The following is a 21,062-nucleotide window of genomic DNA, read 5'->3' as shown; positions in this document are numbered from 1 at the left end:
CAAATGATGGTTGGCAGCTGCTAAAGTTAAATTTATGGACGAACTTGAGGAGTTGGTAGTCCTAGAGCAATATCTTAGAGGAATTCCTGAACACATAAGAGCTTCTTTAAGACAGAGAGTTAAGAAACCTGACAAAGCTACTACACTGAGTGAGGATTATAATATAATTTGTAGCAAAAGGAATTATAATGTCAAGTACCAGAACCAACAACACACAGGTTTTAGGTCTCATTCAAATTTCAGGAATATTACTACTGGGAATCATTCTCGTGGTAATACCAGTACAAAGCCAGGTTATACCCCTCAGCAGGCGAATGTTAAATCCTCATCATCCAGTTTCTCAAGACAGATACAGAAGACTAATGTTGTCTGCTTCAAGTGTGGAAGAGCAGAACACTACAGTCGAGATTGTTATCAGACACAACAGCAGACCAAGCCAGTTGGTCATGTGGTTAAAGGTAGCCAAGTGAAGCAAACTACGAAGAGCAGTGTGGGGAAGACTGAGACAGCTGGGAAGACTGGGTGTTTAGCAACCAATGGAAATGTAACTTCAATCAGTGAGTGGGTGAGCAGCTTGGAGGCTTTTAATCCATATATCTATGAATTTACACTGGCAATGCAAGGAGGGAGTGTAGGTACCAGTCAAGGTATTACATGATACTGTGAGTAACCATAGTGTGGCAGTTCATGGTGCTCACCCACAGCTAGAGAAGAATCTCACTGGAGATTCAGTTATTTTGAAGGGTATAGGAGGAGAAGAGGTAACTCCTATATGCCGCTTTCACCTGTCGTATGAATTGGTGACAGGGAATGTTGATTTTGCTGAAAAGGGATCACTAGCTGTTGAGGGTGTGCATGTTTTACTGGATAATGAAGTAGGTGGTGGACCATTTGTTCCTTGTCCTATAGTGACAGTTAAAATGCTGAATATTATTCCTAAGGTAGATTTAGAGAAAAATAACCCCCACCTGTTTCCAAGTTGTGTAACTACCAGGAGTATGAAGAGAACTACATCTGCAAGTGAAGAAGCTGAGGATTTACATGCACCAGAGGGATCAAGTGAAGGTCCTTTGAGCTTAGATGAGCTGTTCCAGGAAAGTGAAGTTTCCACTAGTGATGACAAAGAAGAGATTTCCCAAGTAGAAGAACCTTTTGTTCTTGAAGGGACTCAGAGTAGCCAGAGTGTTCCTGATGATAGTAGCAAAACTACAGTAGCAGAGTTAGCAGATATTGAGATTTCAGCCCTTGAAGTTGGTCAGGTGACTAGAGAGAAGCTAATGGAACTGCAGAAGAGGGATACAACGTTGGCTGATTTGTTCCTCAGAGTTGTTGATCAAGAAGAGATGCAACAAACTCATACCTGTTATTATCTAAAGGAAGGATTGCTAATGAAGGAGCATTGACCTGTAGATATACCAGGAAATGCCAAATAGGGTGAATATCACCAAATTCTGATTCCATACCCATTGAGGAAGCAAGTGGCAAAAGTAGTGCATGAGTCTGGACATATGGGAATCAGGAAGACTGTTGAGAAGATTATGAAGTATTTGTTTTGGCCTGGACTTCACAAGGCTGTTAGCAGGCTTTGTAGAGAGTGTCAAACATGCCAGATAGCTGGAAAACCGAATGAAACCATTCAGAAAGCCCCCCTACAACCCATAAAAGTTAGAGGAGAACCCTTTAGCAAGATGATTATAGATGGGGTTGGGCCGCTTCCGAAAACAAAGAAAGGAAATGAATATCTGTTAACATTAATGTTTCCTGTGACTAGGTATCCTGAGGCGATTCCTGTAAGAAGCAGAAGTGCAAAGATAATTGCTGAGAAATTGGAGGAGTTTTTCTCCAAGATTGGAATACCAGAAATTGTGCAAAGTGATAGAGGAACGAACTTTACTTCAAAATTGTGATGAACTTGTTAGGAGTGAAACAACAGTTATCAATTGCTCATCATCCAGAGACTCAAGAGCCTTGGAAAGATTCCACCAGACATTGAAAAGTATGTTAACAAAATACTGTTATGAGTCAGGAAGAGAATGGGATGCTAGCTTTCCCTTGATGTTCTTTGAAGTTAGGAAATGCTTATTAAGAAAATATGGGATGTTCACCTAATGAGATGATTTTTGGTCGAGAAGTGAGAGGTCCATTGAAGATTCTTGCAGAGAACTGGGAAGAAAATCAAGAGGAAATCGAAAGAGAATATGTGAAGAATTTGAGGAAAAGGTTAAGAGAAATTAGAAAATCTGAAAATAACTCAAGAGAAAATGAAAAGGAGATATGTTGCTAAGGCTAAACTAAGAAGTTTTAGTGTAGGACAGCAAGTTCTAGTGTTCTTACCACTGAAAATATTTCCTCTTACCAATAAATATCAAAGTCCTTACGATGATAGAGAAGTTAAGTGATCAAACTTATGTGACGGAAACACCAGGAAGAAGGAAAAAACAGAGGAAGATACATGTGAATCTTCTGAAACCTCACTTCTCAGAGATTAAAACTGAAACGGTGTCAGTAACACAGACAACTTCATCTGCAGAGGACGAGGATGGCTACGAATTGGGAGTTGAAAACAAGATGAACAATGTTGGAAAATTTGGAGGATAAACTAAAACATCTGAGTGTTGAGCAAAGTGGTGAATTGAGCGAAGTGATTAGAAGTTTCCCTGATATTTTTGTAGATGTGCCTAGGCGTACCAATCTGACAAAAACTGAGGTAAAGATCAGAGAAGATGGAAAACCTTTTAAACAGATGTTTTGAAGAAAGAAGTGGAATATTTATTGCAGCATGGATGAGCAGAATCCAATTCATGTCATTACTGTTCTCCTTGTGTGTTAGTGAAGAAACCAGATGGCTCATTTAGGAAGTGTACTGATTATAGAAAACTGAATTCTATTATAGGAAACTGAATTCTAAAAGTGTGGCTGACAATTATCCCTTGCCTTTTATAGATCAGTTACTTGATAATATTGGGCAAGCCAAATTTGTTTCCAAGATAGACTTGTTGAAAGGTTATCATCAAATTTCCTTAGATCCGGGGAGGCCAGTTCCTGGTTTCCCAGAGAAGGTGTAGCAATTTGATCCACCAGGGGTTCATCCTCTGGGGACGGATTTGGGGAGGAAGAAATGTCGGGTGCTGGAGGCTCACAGGTTGCTAAGATTAGTGCAGTGACGGGTCCTGGATCTCCAGGAGGAGGATCTGTCTCATGCTCTGGGTCCTCTTCTTGTGGTGGCTCAGGCATACCTGATGAGGGATCCAGAGGTGCAATACCTAGCAGATGGCTTGAGTTGGGCTGAGACACATTCCTGTTCCAGCTAGAGGTCAGAGCCTCCTGGAGAGTCTTGGTTTGGGACATCAGCTGGACATTGTTTATTTGGGCAGCCTTCCCAATTAGTGGAGTGGCCTGTCATCTTTCATGCTCTACAGTGGGGCTGCTTCTCTTGAGTGTCCTTTCATGGAGAGGGAGGACCTCGTTGCTGACTGTCCTTTTGTAGAGAGGGAGGACCAGGCCTAGAATTGTTCTGCATGTGCCCTTCCACTGACCAATTAGGCAGGCAGACGTTGGTTCTTCTTCTTTTGGTGGCACGCCTGTCAAAGTGGCTGTGCCTTGATTTGGGATCCTACAGTCAGGGCCTCCATTCAGGAGGTAGCGTGGCGGTGAAGTGGCGTTGGGGAAGGGCTTCCCCAGAGAAGGTCCCGACCCAACAGGAAATCCACTCCCGGCCTAATTCCACTCACAACACCAAGGAGGTGAGGTAGCATGCCCCAAGGTGCCATGACCTGGAGCTTGACTGTGGGAATGGTTTTGGTGTGGCCCCCTACCCATTTCATCTCCCACCGAGTTTTCTCATCATCAGTGGCACTGGCTAGCACTTGGGGCCTGGCAATCAGGCTAACTTTGGCTGCAATGTATGCCATGACCAGTAGGGCCATGGGCAGGCTAGAGCCATTAACCCTTAAGGGACGGCATAATTTATCAATGTGCAGCACCCCAGACCGGGGAAACTTTGAGGTCGGCAAAATAAAAAAAAAAAAATCACACCAATGGAAAGAGAATGACACATACATTCACACTGTATAAATAAAAAAAATTCTAAAAATTTTCCCTACCTTCTGCGAGAAGTTGAAAATGACTATTTACAATGCCTTGTGGGGCCTCATTTACAAGACAATTGTAAATTTTACCAACTTATATGTGTTTTTTCTAATAAATAACTTTTTGGGATTTTGTAAAATTATTACTACTGCTCACACAATATCAAAACAGATAAGAAATAAAAGCAGTAACAAATTTTTTGCATATTTGTTGTAAAATATTCACGTAAGTTTACGAGAAGGAAGATTCAGTAACTTTTTTTTTACTTTTACAAGCTTTTTCTAATCTTTCTTTGCATTTTCTTTGTAAAATTACATTTACAACCGACATACTATTGTAAAAGACGAAAACAAAAAACAACAGTAACCCCTTCGTGCATTTACAAGCAAATTTACAAAAAGACTCATGTGAGAGAGAGAGATGCAGTACCTTCCCCCTTGAAGTCATAAGCATTACTGATACTGGCCTAACTCTCATGTCTGTATAAAAGTTTACATTAGTGAATTTATAGCATATAGAAGTATTGGCACCTTTGTTTCGAATTATTATTACCATAACAGTGGTGCATAATTCTGCTTCACACTGAAGCGCAATCTGTCCACCTCGCCAAACCTGTTTTACTTCACACTGAAGCTCAATCCGTCCACTAAGGGTTAAGGGGTGCCACCAAAAGGAACTGGGTATCCAGCCTCTCGGGGTGAAGTATGTTCTGCAGCCTGGCCACAGAGAAAGAGGTGCTAATTAAGTTGATGAACTTGGTGGCTGGGACATGATTTGGGCAGGCCGGATGTCCAGCACTATAGTGGCTGGCAGCACCACAGGATTGGCAAGAGCCTTTTCTGGCGGGCTCAGTGACCTACTGTGACAGTTGGTGGAGAGGGTTGAGTGGACGTAGAGGGAGAGGAGTTCTGGTTGTTAGTATATGGCTGGTTATTGTTGCCCAACTTGTAGCAGCAATCAGATTCAATGTGCCCCAACTTCTTACAGTGGGTTTATGCAGTTTTGCTAGGCAGTCCGTTCTTCGGGCAAGTTGAGCCTGAGAGGTGCCCAGGTGGCACTATGCGCCACTGAGATGTGCTGTGGGACTGGTTATAGGTTTCCCATGAATCTGCCATACGGCAGGCATCCATAAGTGTGGTGGATGGGCTGCTTATCACTGAGATACACTGCAAGGGGCCCAGGCACACATTGGAAAAGATCCTCAGGCATAGTCCGATTGAATAGGTCCTCGATTGTAGTGCATGACAGGGAGTCAAAGCAGTGGGTACCAGTATGGGTCTTGTGACAGGCCCATTCAGTCCAGGACCGGCCGACTTCCTAGGCAAGACCTCGAAACCGCTGTCTCCATTTCTCCAGTGTTATTTCATAGGCATTCTTTATGACCCTACAGACTTCTACCATGTTTCTTCTCTGACTCTTCTCCAGTGAGCGGAGGCCTGCCTTAGCTTTTCCTTCCATGTGCTTGGCAAGCACTAAGGCCCTCTTTGTCTCGGTGGTCTTGTGGTTTTCAAAGAGCGACTCTATTTCCTCCAACCATGCTTCTGGCTCTTCCTCAGTCCACTTTGGGACTAGGGAATTGATGCTTGAGATTGGAGCATTTGGCGCAGCAGGTGTGGTGTTGGAGGTTTGTTGGATAGACATAGCTTCAGCATTTTCCTTCAAGCCTTCTCCAGCTCGAGCTCCTTTTCTTTGAGAGCCAGCTCGCTTGCCTTGAGAGCTTGCTTGCTTTCCTTGAGGGCTAAGTCATGCTGTCTTCTCCATTCTTCTCTTGCATCTTCCAGCTGCTTCTGTTCTTCAGCATACCGCCTCTGTTCTTCTGCATACTTCCTCTGTTCTTCTTCATACTTCCTCTGTTCCTCTTTTTCCTTCCTGTGTTCCGCTCTTTCTTCCCTCTCTTGCTTGGCCAAGTCATCCATCTGTTCCTTGACCCATTTGGCGAGTTCTGGTCCCATGAGACCTGCCTCCTTCCCAAGATCCATGAAGGCCCTGTAATGTTCTGTCGCCATGGTTCTGGTAGGTAAGGGCATCTATTTGGGTTGACTGGACGTACTTTGGAATTGAGGAAGTGTCCCTCAGATTTGGGTGACACTTCAGTGGTGTGGTACCTTTTCAATAAGGTGGCACTGTGGTTGAGTGTGCCGCACAAAGGTCACACTGCTGGCACGCTATCTCTAGGTACAGGTGTAGCTTATGTAGTCACAAAAGGACTTCTTTTTTCTTTTGGTGGCACTAGTTGCCAGTACGTTCCTAGGAATCAACACTTGTCTTGGAGCACAACTAATTGTACTAAGGGGAAAAGTGCACTCTGCCCAAGCCGAGTGTAACTAATAAGTAGGAGAAAAAAGGGAAGGTAAGAAGAAACAGATATGTAGGCTCTTCATTTTGTGAGTGCCTCAGATTAGTGGCACTGTGGAAAAGAAAAATAAATTCTGGTTGCTTTGGCCCTCGTGGGTGACTAGTTCCTAGTACCAGCTGTGCTACTTCTTTTCGTGTGGAGGGAGGAGGGTTTTTATGCTTGAGTCTGGATAAAAGACCCCACTCATGGCCGACAATTTTCTATAACTGTGGTTAATCTTAATTTATCCTTCTCTATCTGTGGGACAGAGGTGTTTTTTTTATTTGTTATATTTTAATTAATTATTCCAATGTCGGCCCGTTCTTTCAATGAAGATGGTGTACATACACTTCTGAGATATCTTAAAGCTTACGTAAATGGGTAAAAGAGGTGGAAGAGAGAGAGAGAGAGAGAGAGAGAGAGAGAGAGAGAGAGAGAGAGAGAGAGAGAGTGAAGAAAAGTATCCAGCAAGCGAAGTTTGCACTGCCTGAGTAAATAAGTAAAATTGTAAATGCACACTAACAGGTTTCTTCTTTTTGAAACACTTCTTACTTTGGCTATGTTAGGTAATGGGTTGCCTTGCCAGTATTAACTTGCCCTATTACCGTTCATGTCTTACATCTTACACTGATAAGTATAGTTAAATTGTGAAGTTCTTTTTTTTCTTTTATATAATTCCCTGCGAAAGTTTGTTTTGTGTAGGAACCTTTTTGTTACATTTCCTAAATAAATTAGTCTCTGACTAAATTATTAACTTTTTTTTACCTGTTGCATGAAATCCTATACCTAGTTTCCCTTTAATTGAAGTATTATTTTTTCCTAAGATTTGCAGTATGGTAATGGACGAGACAAAGTAGTTCGCTAAGTGGAGTAGATGAGGCAGACGTTACTTGTCACGTCACACAGGTAAACAATAATAACAACAAAGTTTTAAGATGGCGGCTACTGGCCCACAGGGAACCAGTTCTCAAAATGTTGGACGGGTCACGTGAACACACAGCTGATGGCTCAAAACACAATACCTTACTGAAAGCAAGTGCGGGAGACCGACCGGCGGAGGAATACACAACCTCCCGCCTTCGCAATATCATTACAATAAAAAAAGAACAAAGCACTCAAATTCCTCTTACAAAACGAATGAAGCTAATGTGGGAATAAAAGTTTTAACTTAAAATAACACAAATGCAAGCTATTTTACGTTATAAAGATGGAAAACGAATTTGTTATAATTTTCTAATTTTTTTTCTTTTTCAGCGCTGAAATTAAGACCTACAGGCGTCCGCCATACTTACTACGGGGCCCTTCACAATACAAAGGAATGGACCCGTGACGTCCTTACTGGCCTGATTTATGTTAATGTGAAAAGGCAAATTATGAAATTAATACTGGAAAGTACTGTACTTCTCTCCAGGGCTGACATGGTTGCTGCTTTTTCCAAGAAACCTTATGGACTTGTAAATTGTCCGTCCTATCCTATGAAAGAAGCGCTAGGCACACACCCTCCCAATACTGTCATGCAATAGATAACTAGTTCAAAAATTAATATCATGCATTAATCATTGGCCGGCAAATAGAAAAATTTTAAATCTTGACTTGGTAACTTATTATGACCTTGACTGGTATGCGGCTGTGGCTTGGTATCCGAACGCGGCAAACGTTTCCTTGTTATTGTAAATTGTAAATGATAGCTGCTCTCATTTAATGCACACTTTCCTACCTACTCTTCTAATTATTGTAATATTGGTATTCTTAATCTTACTTATTTTGGCCTGTATCCTTGTTTGGGAGAATTTAGCATGAAATTGATATGATCTGAGTTTTTATCTTTGAATGAATTCATATTCAATTTTATTCCAAGTTCTTTATCTCTGAATTAATTAGAGATCTCTGCAAGGTCCGCCACTGTTACATGGGTCATTCGGCTGATGAATTTAATTATTAATCACTGTGATTTAAATAGCCTTGCTTTACCTAAGACCCATGTAATCCTTTCAATGAATGATGATAAGTTAATAAAAAAGACAGATAATTAATATAATTAGGTCAGTTGCCAATTGAGACTAAGTTACTGAACATATCAATTTACAAACATGAATTAAATCAACGACATTGCTCAAACGACTAATTCAACAAAAACAAAAAAAATTAAAGTTAACTGGGATCTTATGGGAGATAATAACAGCTCCAATTTCGTCCCACTTCGGACACAAGATATTTCAACAGAAGTTAGTGGATGACACAACGGCTGGGGGCATCTTGTGACGCGTCTATAAGCAATTTCAAGCGCGTGAATTGAGGACAGTGGTATGCTAATCCTTCTCCAAACAAGATTCTGGCCAGGTTCCAAGGTGTGCCCAATTCTGGAAGAAACGTATCCAGATAACAATTCGTTATCTTATCATTAATTGACTGCAAGGGATGAATCTTAGATCAAGAATATTACATTAACACCATGGAGGATAATTTATGCAATTTCACTAGGCAACAATAATTGTACTTCATGTATTTTACTAGGATTTTCCTTAGTCAGTGACTTCTTAAGAGAGAGGGAAAGTTGAAACATGAAACAATAGCAGGAGGACTAAAGAAAAAGAACTGGGAGTAATTGTCATTTTCAGACTTAACGCTGGAATAGATAATGAAGTGATCAGTTTCATCAGAAGCCTTGGGTCCATGGAAATGGTAATTTCCCCAGCTGTTCAACAAAAGGGGGAAGAACAAAGACGCTTGGGTGTGTGGTCTCTATGAAGGATGCCCCCAGACTGCTGAGCTGGGTCAAATGGCGTGGGTGCTTGCTTGAAAGACTCCTCCACCAGGTTCCTTGGCTGGCCTCAGGTAGTCTCTGAAAAGTAACAAAAACTTAGCCAGCACAAAGGTCATGGAAAAGTGGGCTTAAGGTACAATATAGCTAAGGGTGGTCCTAGCAAAACCTATCCTGTCAAATATGTATCTAAACTAAACTTTCTACACCCTCCTGATGGTTGGTGCATTTGGAAAAACAACCCTGCTCTCTTGCTTCCCTCCCTAGAATGCTTTACAAGAGAAAGCTTTGGTTTTTTTCTTTTTATATTTCTACTAAATCAAGGAAGAGAGGATGAACAGGGGAATTTTTATAATAATATATATTGTCAGGTTTTGTGACTGCTTAGCAGGAACAATTATTTCCCGTTTGTTCCCTAGTAAGGGTCATTTCATCTGTTAACTTGTTCTTGTTTTTGTTGAGGTGAGTTGACATCCATCGAGCGGTGTCGGACAGCTTCAGTCAGTAGAAAGTCACCGTCAGGAATGGTTACCTGAAAGTCAGTAGAGTCACTGTCAGGTATGGTTACCTGAAAGTCAGTAGAGAGTCACTGTCAGGTATGGTTACCTGAAAGTCAGTGAGAGAGCACTGTCCATTATGGTGACCTGAAAAGTCAGTAGCAGAGAGTCAGTATTTGAGCAGCGTCAGGTATGGGGTACCTGATGGCTTCCTCGACAGGATGTAGAGGAACACCCCATCTGTGCGTAGCCACGTTCAGGTTTGCATCCTCGTCTGTGTTGACAGTTCACCTTGGGAGTGACCTCGTCCTTGGGTGCAGCTTCATCTGTGTGTCTGACCTCATCCAAGTATTGCAGCCTCACATATTTCAGAAGTTCAACTCATCTGTGTGTGTGTGTGACCTCATCTGAGCATTGCAGCCTCTCATGCTTCGGAAGTTCAACTCATCTGTGTGTGACCCCGTTCGAGTATTGCAGCCTCGCATGTTTCAGGCGTTCAACTTGTTTGTGTGTGGGACCTTGTCCGAGTATTGCTGCCTCACATGTTTTGGAAGTTCAACTCGCTGCCTATTGCAGCATGTTTTTTGAAGTTCAACTCGTTTGTGTGAGTGACCCCATCCAAGTATTGCAGCCTCGTATGTTTCGGAAGTTCAGCTCATCCATGTGTGGGACCTCACCCAGGTATTACAGCCTTGCGTGTTTCAGAAGTTCACCTCTGCGTTGTTAGCCCTATTATGGTTACATTGGTTAGCCCTGTTGTGGTTATATATGTTAACCTTGTTGTGGGTGTGTTATGGTTATTTCTTGTTGTTGAGGCATAGTGTAACTATTGCAACTTTCATGATATTGCCTTGTAATATGTATAGCATTCCATGATTTTGATATGTTTCAGTCAAGCGGGCTCGGTTCAGCAAAGCGACAAAAGAACTCAGATTGTGGACACATTTGTCCCACGCTGGCCAGCAAGTGAGTATAGTACATATGGTAGTCGCTCGCTGAACTCAGGTGCTTGTATTTATATTTATTCACTATCTTTCAAAAGCCAAGTTGACCGCAGTACACAGATGGCATATTATGACTTTATTATCACAGAGTTCATATACATCAGTGTTACAATGTATTTCTTTGTCATTCACTTGTGTTTTCTACTCGAAATAATATATTACAGCATAATGCTTATTGATACAAGTTTCAGCCACCATAGCTCAACCAGCAGAGATAGACTGTTATGGACGATTCCCACACGCCAAGTGAGGTATATGATATCATCTTCATATACAATGCTTCAGGTGAATATATTTAGAGATCTATATCTGCTCACTCTCTCAAGCCATGCCAACAGTGTAAAAGAATAAAGACTAGGCCATATTATGATTTTTTGTCATTATCACCGTGATTCATACATTATATACAACAACTTTTTATCATTCACCAGCTTACTGAATATATTTCTACATGTTAAATAGCGAATTGTTGATAATGAAAAAACTGTTGTCCATGGCCTCAATCAATGATGATTAAGAACTCAGATTATGGTTTATTTGGTCCACGCCAGCAAGTGAGGCATATGATATCACTTCATAAGGCTGGGTCGTCGCCAAACCATTTATATCGATATTCACTATTCTTTCTCGCCATGCTGGTCGCGTAGTGCGTTGAATGCACGCGTTGTTATTGGCGATACTTTTTATCGCTATCACCGCGATTCATATACATCAGTGTTATAAATGTTCCTTTAATATTCACTGAAATAATATATTTTCACATATAAAGGCTGAAGGAATTTTTAGCCGATAATAAAAACAGTCAAACTGCGGGCTGACCAACGAAGGATATGGATCGATACGCACTTCACGCAAGGCCAGTGCGAAGTATAGTGAATATCACTTCGGTAAGCTTGTATTTAGAGACGATATTCACTGTTTTCGCCATGCCAACTGTACAGTGCGTTTAACGCATGCAGTTACATATACCTTTATCACAATGTCATACTATAAGGTTACAGTAAGCTACAAACGATTTAATATTCACCCGCTTGGCTTCGAAATAATATATTTTCATATATGTGCCATTAAAGGGTTTCTTAGTTGATACGAATGTTTTGTAGCCGAATAAAGTGACAAGAATCAGATCACAGTGACGATATTTGCACCACGACGTTGCGCGTGAATGCCTTCATCGCCGTCAAATAGGTGTTTGCATTTAGAGTGATCGCATAGCTTCCATCTTCGTTGGGCGCTAACCATGTAGTGCGTCGGTCGCACGGTTTGCTATTATGACTTTTACTGCCATCAAATGCTGGTTAAATGGCGCCGACTGTAGTCCTGGAGTTCTGTCCTTCGGGCTGGTTCGAGCCCACGGACTTAAGGAACTTATTATCACTTGAAATTCCTTCAACATATATGAAAAAATATTATTTCCGAGGTAGAGCGAATTGGATATTAAAGGACGTTTATATCTTACTGATTGTATATGAATCACGTGATGGATAAAGTCATAATATGGCCGCGTATGACAAACGTGACTACACGCAAGTTAGCATGGCAGAGGGTGATATCGCTCTAAATACAAACACCTGAGTTCGACGGCGATTTGTATATGGGAGACGATATCCATTTATACCTCGCTTGCTGGTCGCGTGGGTTAAATGCGTCCACTGTAGTCCTGAGTTCTTGTCCTTCGCTGGTTCGAGCCCACGGGACGACGAGCTTATTATCAACTAAAAAATTCCCCTTCGGTAACATATATGAAAATATATTATTTCTGAGGTAGAGCGAATTGGATATTAAAGGACGTTTGTAGCTTACTGCTTGTATATGAATTACGGTGATGTGATAAAAAGTCATAATGTGGCTGCGTGCGACAAACATACTACACGGTTAGCATGGCAGAGGTGGGTGGATATCGTCTCTAAATACAAACACCTGAGTTTGATGGGCGATTTGTTTATGGGAGATGATATCCACTTATACCTCACTTGCTGGTCACAGGTTAAATGCGTCCACTGTGGTCCTGAGTTCTTGTCCTTCGCTTGGAAAGTCTGGGAGCCCACGGGGCGACGAACTTATTATCAACTAAAAAATTCCCCTTCGGTAACATATATGAAAATATATTATTTCCGAGGTAGAGCGAATTGGATATTAAAGGACATTTGTAGCTACTGATTGTATATGAATCACGGTGATGTGATAAAAGACATATATAGTATATATATATATATATATATATATATATATATATATATATATATATATATATATATATGTATGTATATGAAATATGAAAAGAAGTTATGAAATGTATTTGTTAAATACTCATGCATAGAATATATTGTATGTGGTTATGGTTGAGTGAGTTAACGCAAAGCACAGGCATTGTGCAGCTGGGGCGCAGAGAAGAATCTTGGTACTACCTTTATCTCATGACACATAACTGGTGGCCACAACAATTCTCTTTTAAACAGTTCTTCTCATTCGTTCTAACATATCCGCAGCAATTGCAATATCAATTAAAATATCTTCAGCTTGCTTCTTCGTCATCCTTTTGCTCGTGAATGGGTCGGAATTGAATTATCTTTTGAGTTAGCCCGCTGCGCTGTTCGCATCTTCATAAATCAGAATATGCCACTCTGTTACAATTTGACTAGCATCTTCTGCAAGGTTGCCACGCCAGTTTCGGAGTCTGGTCAACAATTGATTTTTGAATGTACTTCAATGCTTAAACACCCAGAGTTCAGAACGTAAGTTATCAAATGGAATTACAAGATGACTTCCTGATTATCATCTTCCAGTTTGGGTCAGGAAGAATGTTCTTGTTACTGACCATTTCACAAGTTAACAAGAAATTGACTATGAAATGGTTGACCGATCAAAGTATTACGCAATGCACAGTAAGACTATACATGTTGCTCAAACAAAACTGAGAAGTGGCTACAGCCCTGTTAGTTGGACATGCAAATGAAAAGACGTTGTTGAGACCGGCCGATAAAAATATTTGCTATCAACGTAGACAAAGGAACAGGCCCCCGGGATCGCGGCGGTCAGTAGCACTGCATGCAGCTAAAGACGGTAGTTAAACGTCTGCGCTATTTGTTATAGGCGCAGAAAATCAAAGCACGAACAAATTATATTGGGCTTCGCAGCGCTGCCTTCTTCTCTGCGCGATAGTTGGATAAACACAACGATCGAGCCGAATGCCTAATATTATCGTTAAATCAAACTTAATATGAGGTACTGCGTATTACCGTGGAAACAGCGTTTTTTGTTTGGGAGAATGAAAGTTGAAAATATGGAATGGAGAGAAATGACAAGAAGGAAAAGCAGTTATTCAGCCACTCTCCGCACTTTGAAGACGTACTTTTTGTCAGCCCAGTATATGAGCTTGCTTGGTAAAAGAGAATTTTGGCTCACATCCAACATACGTAAGTCAGTGCAACAACAGCGCTTAGAAGCTGCAGGTGTTCGTTATCGTGAGACAATGGTGTTTCCCCATTTGAGGCCTTCTAGGCCAAGCACAGGATCAATATCTGGAAGGAGCAATACCATGCACAAAGGTCAGGACAGACACTTATAGTTAGCTATAACAACATAGCAGCTCATCATAGCCTTGACTGGCCTTTCTTCTCGGTCTGTTTTCTGTCTCCCGTAACGTTGCCCACTCCTGGGTTAAGACGACTGACATATTATCCCCTCAAAGCTGGGTGTTCCAGTCGTCATGAAACTTCTGATTTCATTACTGCTGGAGGGAGAATTTTTTAAATACATGAATATATATATACATATACATACATAGCATATATATACATGTTACATATAGCAGCATACACAGCGCTATTACATATAGTATTGTCACATACGCTACAGTTACTTTCTATATAGTTATATTGTCACAAAGTGAAGACTCAAAAAGTCAATTACTTCAGCCAGACCATAACAAAATATCAAGACTGAATACTTAAAGGTAAGAAAAGATCTCTGTGTCCAGCTAACACTTCGAAAATTACCCAAATTCCATTGTTATGGGTGAGGTAACAATGACAAGCCATAACACTGGGGAAAGGGCATCACTCAACAACATAAAATGTTTCTGTTTCACTTAGATGTTCAGGTGAACAAACAGACATATCACTTACCCACACACACAAATATTCAATCAGCCGGTGGTCAAATGAAACACCATGCTTTCAAAAATTAAACGACAAATTTATTTCTAAGTCAAAGCAGAGTTCATTAAGCTCAAAGACTACTCATTATTTGACAACAGCGTAAGATTTACGGTTTTTCACCAAAATAAAAGTCACAAAAACTTTAATTTACTTTCATCAAGTAAAATTAAATCAGCTAATTGTTATTTAGATAGCAAATTGAACATCACTAGTTCGCGTTCACTAAACATTAATAATGGGAAGTCAACAGCAGTAATTACCGAAATTCAACAGTATAGTTAATGAGTTCTTTTTAATAATGTAATTGCTCGATTAAAATCTGCAAAATATTGTGAAATATAAACATTTAACTGTGAGTAATATGAAAATAAACATAAGAATAGAAATATGGGGTCAATGGAAATGAGGTCAACAGCAATTACACTAACACAAAAATATGATCTGCTCATTATAGCCAGTCTTCTCGATACCACTTTAAAAAGAACCACAAGTCTTCTAAAATCTCAACACATAACACCTCACCTGCAATACAAGCGCATATCTACTCCCTGTTAATATATAAACACAAGAACAACATTTTAGATCATATAGCTCGTGGAGTTTTATATTAGAGCAATCAGTGTTAACACTCCCTGCCAGATCGGTCGGCAATTGAGATAGGGTGTTCACCACTGCCGCATTCTTTCTCAACTGAGCCTTCGTTCAACTAATTAATTACGAAACATCATCTATACCAAATTGCAGTTGCTAATACTTCAAATTCCAGAATACTGTTCAATATCCTGCATCAGCAGAATGGCCACAAAGAAGGCTATTAAATACTCCATTCTGCCAAACAGTATCAATAATGAATACTGGTACTCAGCGCTCAGAAACATGTTGCATTTGTCTATGTGAGCTGACAGTATCTGCTCTTAAAGCTGCATACCTGCAATATACCAGTGACGATCGTTTCAAAAATTCTGAACAACAGTATACTTCCGCCTTCTTCTTTCAGACATGAACACATAAGGCATAAGAGAAAATAAGAATTGTGGCAATAGGCATACAGACAAATATGTAACAAATATTTGCCGATAATCATTCGTCAGCATAGCAGCGGCCCTTTTGAAAAGCTCATTCATTGTGTAACAACAGGGAAATGGGGTTATCTGATAATGTTTCGTGTCATTCCTTTTCTTCTCCACAGTACGCAAACTTTTGGCCCTCATGAAGAGCGGTGCAGTTTAAACAGATTACTACTGTAAAACGCCTAAACATATGAAATAAAGCGTCATCTGTAAGAAAGGTCGAGACACCCAGACATCAAAGCATACATAATCTTATATTATAATATTTTCCCCAGAAGATCACTATCTGCTTGAATTCAATGAGCTGGGAATGGGGATAAATACCCATAATACACAGCTCTTCAAATGCAGCCTCTCTTCACGTCAGCATTATGCATCAATCAGGGGACATTATGGCGAAGGGTCTCAGAATAAATAGTGGCTTTATTACTTTAGACGGCTTGCCAAATATCGCTAATTGATCAATAAGAGGCAAGGATTACAGTCATTATCATGTTGCCTATATCAGTACACAGCCCAATGTATCTGGTTTTTTCACTATCATTGTGTAGTTCGTAATGAGTTTCTGAATCGCCTCGTTGTCTGCGTTGTAATAAATAGTTCTCTTTTCAAAATATTCGACGAGTGGTGACACACGAAAGCAGCGAATGGCTTGTAGTTCCTCTGATCTTTGTCTCATGCTTGTCAAGTTGGTACACTTGTAGTGTCTGTGTGTTCAGGAACATTCACTCACCCTGCTTCGATCAACAATTTAGTTTGTTCTCCAAATTCTTTCTAATATTGAAGGCACCAGCGATCTGTTTACCTCCTGGCTTCAAAAGTCACGTCCTTCTGCAGATGAAGCAGCCTGTTATAAACACAACCAGCTCTAACTTGAGCAGGCTGCTCAAAGACACATGTAGTTAGCCCTCTGTTAGCTTCGGTGTTTTCATCATATAATATCATTTCAATCTCTTTCGTTACTCATAGACCTTTAAGGAAACTTTTCACTGGTGTAAAATATCAGAATTTCGTTGTTCAACACTGCATTTTTAAGTTGTCTAGTTATCATACTTCCTTTTTATTTTCTTTTGGTTTATCTTCGCCTCAAAGAGAGTTTTCATTTTCACCTTTTCCTCAAGTTCTTCATATACTCTCTTTCACTAAACTGCAATGCCAACGGAGCCTTCACCCTATCTTTCCTCATACTTCTGGTTAACACTAAAAGCCTGGTACTGTGCTCTGAGCCTTCAGATAATCAGTTGCACCATTCCTGTAACAGTTCATCACATACCCCGAATACCAGGTGTCTGTTCCTCTACTCAGGGGGCTTGGAATTTCAGTCTCGGAGAAAATTACGCAAATACCTGTAATTGCTGAGCTTTTTAGTGTCGTCTTCGTTACTGACATTAACGTCAACAGCCATTCACATGTCTTCTCGTTTTCGAAAGCGGATCAAATCATTATCTGCATTATTCTTCAGCAAAAGAGTTCTTCCCGTCTTAATGAAGTCAGAAAGCTTGAATAAAGCCATTTGTTTCAGCTATTCGGCATGCTGGGTCATCTCAGAAACTGCCGTGCCATTACTTCATACCTTCACCTTCGATTCTCATATGCTCAGACTGTGCGCACGTTGCTTCGCTTCCTCAGTGCGAGGCGGAATTAAAATTTCCGAATGTTCGGTGTCATGCTTCTCATTAGCATCCTTCTTTGTGTAATAACGCTAGAGCTTGTTGCATCTTGGCCAACAACTCGGGCCAATAAATCGCTAACTAAATTTTTTCTCCGCAAGCCAGCAACTTTCAGTCAATTGTCCGTCTCGGCGCCGAACTCAATATCCGCCAACTTCGCCACAGCCATCATTGTTCGTATTCACTCTGGATTACGCTAAAAGTCTTCAATAGATTTTCCTTCTTCAAAAATCTTCAGTACGACATTGGGAATCATTTTCGGAAGTTTTTCAAGCTCGCTACCCTTCGAAAATTCTGGCGCAGGTAAATCAGTTCCTTCTGTTTCATGCTCAGCCTTCGTTACTTCCTGGTATCAAGAATGTCTGGAAATACTTGGTGTTTTTCTTCGTATTTCACCCATTCACCTCAACAGCTTGTCTGTCACCAGGCACGTACCTAGGTGGAACACCAACAACTTTCATTGCTCATTAAAACAGCGCATACTGGGTCAGCCAGTGAGCAGTGTTGCCGATTACGACACGAAAGCCGCATATAGGGTTACCGCCTCTTTGGGATCTTCCGGCGAGCACCGAACCATGCATCACGCAATATTCACTGGCAGCTCGCAGCCGCCAGCGGGAGCGTCAAAGACAGCCTTCTTGGGAGAGCATGGCTAAAAAACACACCAAACATCACTGCTCGTATTTCACTGGTTACTGGCACTGCTTACCTGTTTCATTTTTTCACACTGCGCCTTTCATAGTTGGCTTTGCCGTTTCCAGTCATTCGTTTCAACTGCTCATTCGGCCGCCGCATTCATGGAACACCCTGACTATAATGTCCTTACTCTTCATTTGTAGCAAACAACATTAGTTTTCTTTGCATCTGTCTGAGAACAGATAAGTAGGGTTTAATATTCACTGTTGTAAGTAGCGTCGGCCTTTGTTACAGCAGTTGATAGAAAGGCTTCACATCGTACCTTAAAATTTATCTCCATACTCCATAATAAAGTTGTCTCTGGCATTTCGATATTACAACCTTTTTTACTGATACTATATAAACTCACCAGAGCAGTTAAAGCATCAAGCCCTCTCACCTCTCCTCCTCTCTCTCTCTCTCTCTCTCTCTCTCTCCTCTTCTCTCTCTTCTCTCTCTCTCTCCTCAAGCTCTTATATGTCTTCGTAGCTCCTCTGATGTTGTTTGCCATCACTTCATTCCTTCTGCTCGTCCACAGACTTGTCTTGTGGCCTCCAGCCACAGTCTAGAACATCTCCTGATAGCAGGCACTCCATACTTTCTTCAAAGATCTTGATTCTTTCATTGTAATTAGAAACATTCAGTCTTGCAAACATTATTGCAGCTCAGTACATCATATTTACACTGATCGTTGATGGGTACTAAATAGGCACTTCTGCTTTGTCACGAGAACACTCTGTAATAAAGATCGACCATTTAGCCTTCTGGCCAATCTCATGTAGCTGCTTCTTTTCAAAGTAATAAAAACCATAAACAACTTCAGCACACAGCTCAACAAACAGGTTCGGGACAGCAGCCAGGCGGTCATCGACTACTCAACTCTTCATGTTTTACTTATCTTCTTTCTTTTTTGTTGTCTCTGTATCTGCAAATTTGGCATCTCTTTCTTCTGATATTTTGTACTCTCAGTCTGGCTCTGTTTTCTTATGTTTCTAAATATTTGCCTTTGTCATTAGTTCTCTGCCTTGGGCTATTTGTACTTACCAGCATTCAACAAATATACGCCTTCCTTACTTTCATTCTGCTTTCTTTGTCATGCCAGTTATTAATGCTGATTAACATTGCCTTGACTTGTGCTCATCATAGTCACTCAGTACATTGCTTTCCTCACAGCGCTGTGCTCTTGTAGAGATTTGATAATCTTTCTGATGCTGAAAGCACCCAAAAATTCCTGAACTAAACAGAAACATTTAGTTCATCAACTAAATAGTTTATAATATTATTCCTCAAACATTATATGAGTTCTTCCCAACAAAATATATCTCTCGGTCACCACCAGTAGCAACTGATAAACTGTAGCGATAGCCTGTTTGCTTCACGAGCACCAAATATTTTGCTACCCGAGGCACCAAGAAAAACACAGCGATCATACCTCGGTTATCACACAAAGACAAGACTCAAAGCAGCCATTTCAGACACTTCGAAATTACACAAAATATTAAGCATCGAATACGCCTGAATAGTACAAAGTATCTTTACATTCTTGAAAGCACATTCCCGTACCAACCTAATTTATCGCTACCGACAAGTTACAACAGACAGGGGGAAAGGGCATCACCCAACAAATAGCGCCAAATAGCTTCGTTCTGTTCTTCACCTGTGATATTTTCGTGCGAACAACAGATAGCATCACTGTTTGGGCCACGCACAAATATCTTCAATCACCGGTGGTCAGAACACTGTTTTCAAATATAGCCTTGAGCTTTAAGTTCCAGTTAGTAAGATAACACAGTTCAAAGATCTACTATCAGCAATATTTACATATTTTCAACCAAAATTAAGTCGTTAAATCTCATTTTCATGAAATCATTTTGATCGTTAAATTAAAATCATTAATTCACTACATTTAGATAGGCAAATTGAACATTCGCAATAGTTCAGCAATTACTGTGCATTGGTTGGCCAGCCGGCATAGTATTTTCATCGAAACCAACACAGTATACACCGAAAAATTTCTTTTAACAATGTAAATTATCATCAACAAACTCCTGGTATCATCAACACAAAAACCTGGGTAATACAGAAATTATAAACACTAAATTCCTCGTGAGCAATAAGGAACACAAACAAATAAGAATGAGCATGCAAAAATGGAAATGTTCGTCAGTTACTAAGACAATATAGCGATTAAAGATTATATCAGTTCTCGTAAGTTGATTCACTTTTGTGCAGCAATTGGTCGTCTTTCTAAATTACTGCCACAAAACACATTACTCAGCCTTGCAATATAACACAATGTGCTGGATCAACATTTAGACCATAAACATATATTTTCGTGGGAGAGTTTTGTAAAATTTTTACAAGAGTTGAAAGCACCAGTGTTAATGCATGTCAATGGTAACTGGTAGGGGTGAGCTCTGGCTCACTGCCAGATTTCTCTCTGTTCATGAAACATCATCTTACTCACCACACAGTCTTCTTTCTCATCTTCAGACAAGATTTATTCATAAGTTATCAAAATAAAAGAAACTTGCACTTTTCACCATGGATTTCATAATTTACACATGGGAGTGTTGTCCCCAAAATAACATCGAAAAACAGACATGTTGTATTTTTTGGACAATAAAGTAAGTTGCACAAAGACTTACATTAGCGAATTTTTCATGTTGTGAGCTCACGTACCGATAGCATATTTGCGTGCTTCAGCCAGCAGTGTTTTTCTTTTGAAAATGAAGTGTTTGCTTGTGCCGTCCTCTTCTCCTCTCAAAGATAGTTAAATCTTCTTTTAGATTGCTCTGAAT

At 40.4% G+C, this 21,062-nt stretch overlaps 1 long non-coding RNA gene across 1 annotated transcript in view; it reads right to left on the bottom strand.

The window, feature by feature from the left end:
- Window positions 1-3,939: 3,939 nt before the first annotated feature.
- Window positions 3,940-21,062, bottom strand: part of LOC136850573 (uncharacterized) — a 470,237-nt gene continuing 453,114 nt past the window's right edge. The window contains exon 4 of the long non-coding RNA XR_010856662.1: window positions 3,940-4,778. This is a non-coding gene — a long non-coding RNA (uncharacterized lncRNA). The remainder of the gene's footprint in view (window positions 4,779-21,062) is intronic.

The sequence above is a fragment of the Macrobrachium rosenbergii genome, chromosome 22 (assembly GCF_040412425.1).
Source record: "Macrobrachium rosenbergii isolate ZJJX-2024 chromosome 22, ASM4041242v1, whole genome shotgun sequence".
NCBI lineage: Eukaryota > Metazoa > Arthropoda > Malacostraca > Decapoda > Palaemonidae > Macrobrachium > Macrobrachium rosenbergii.
Note: the sequence above shows the minus strand (reverse complement) of the source record. Positions and strands in the feature narration are given on the sequence as shown.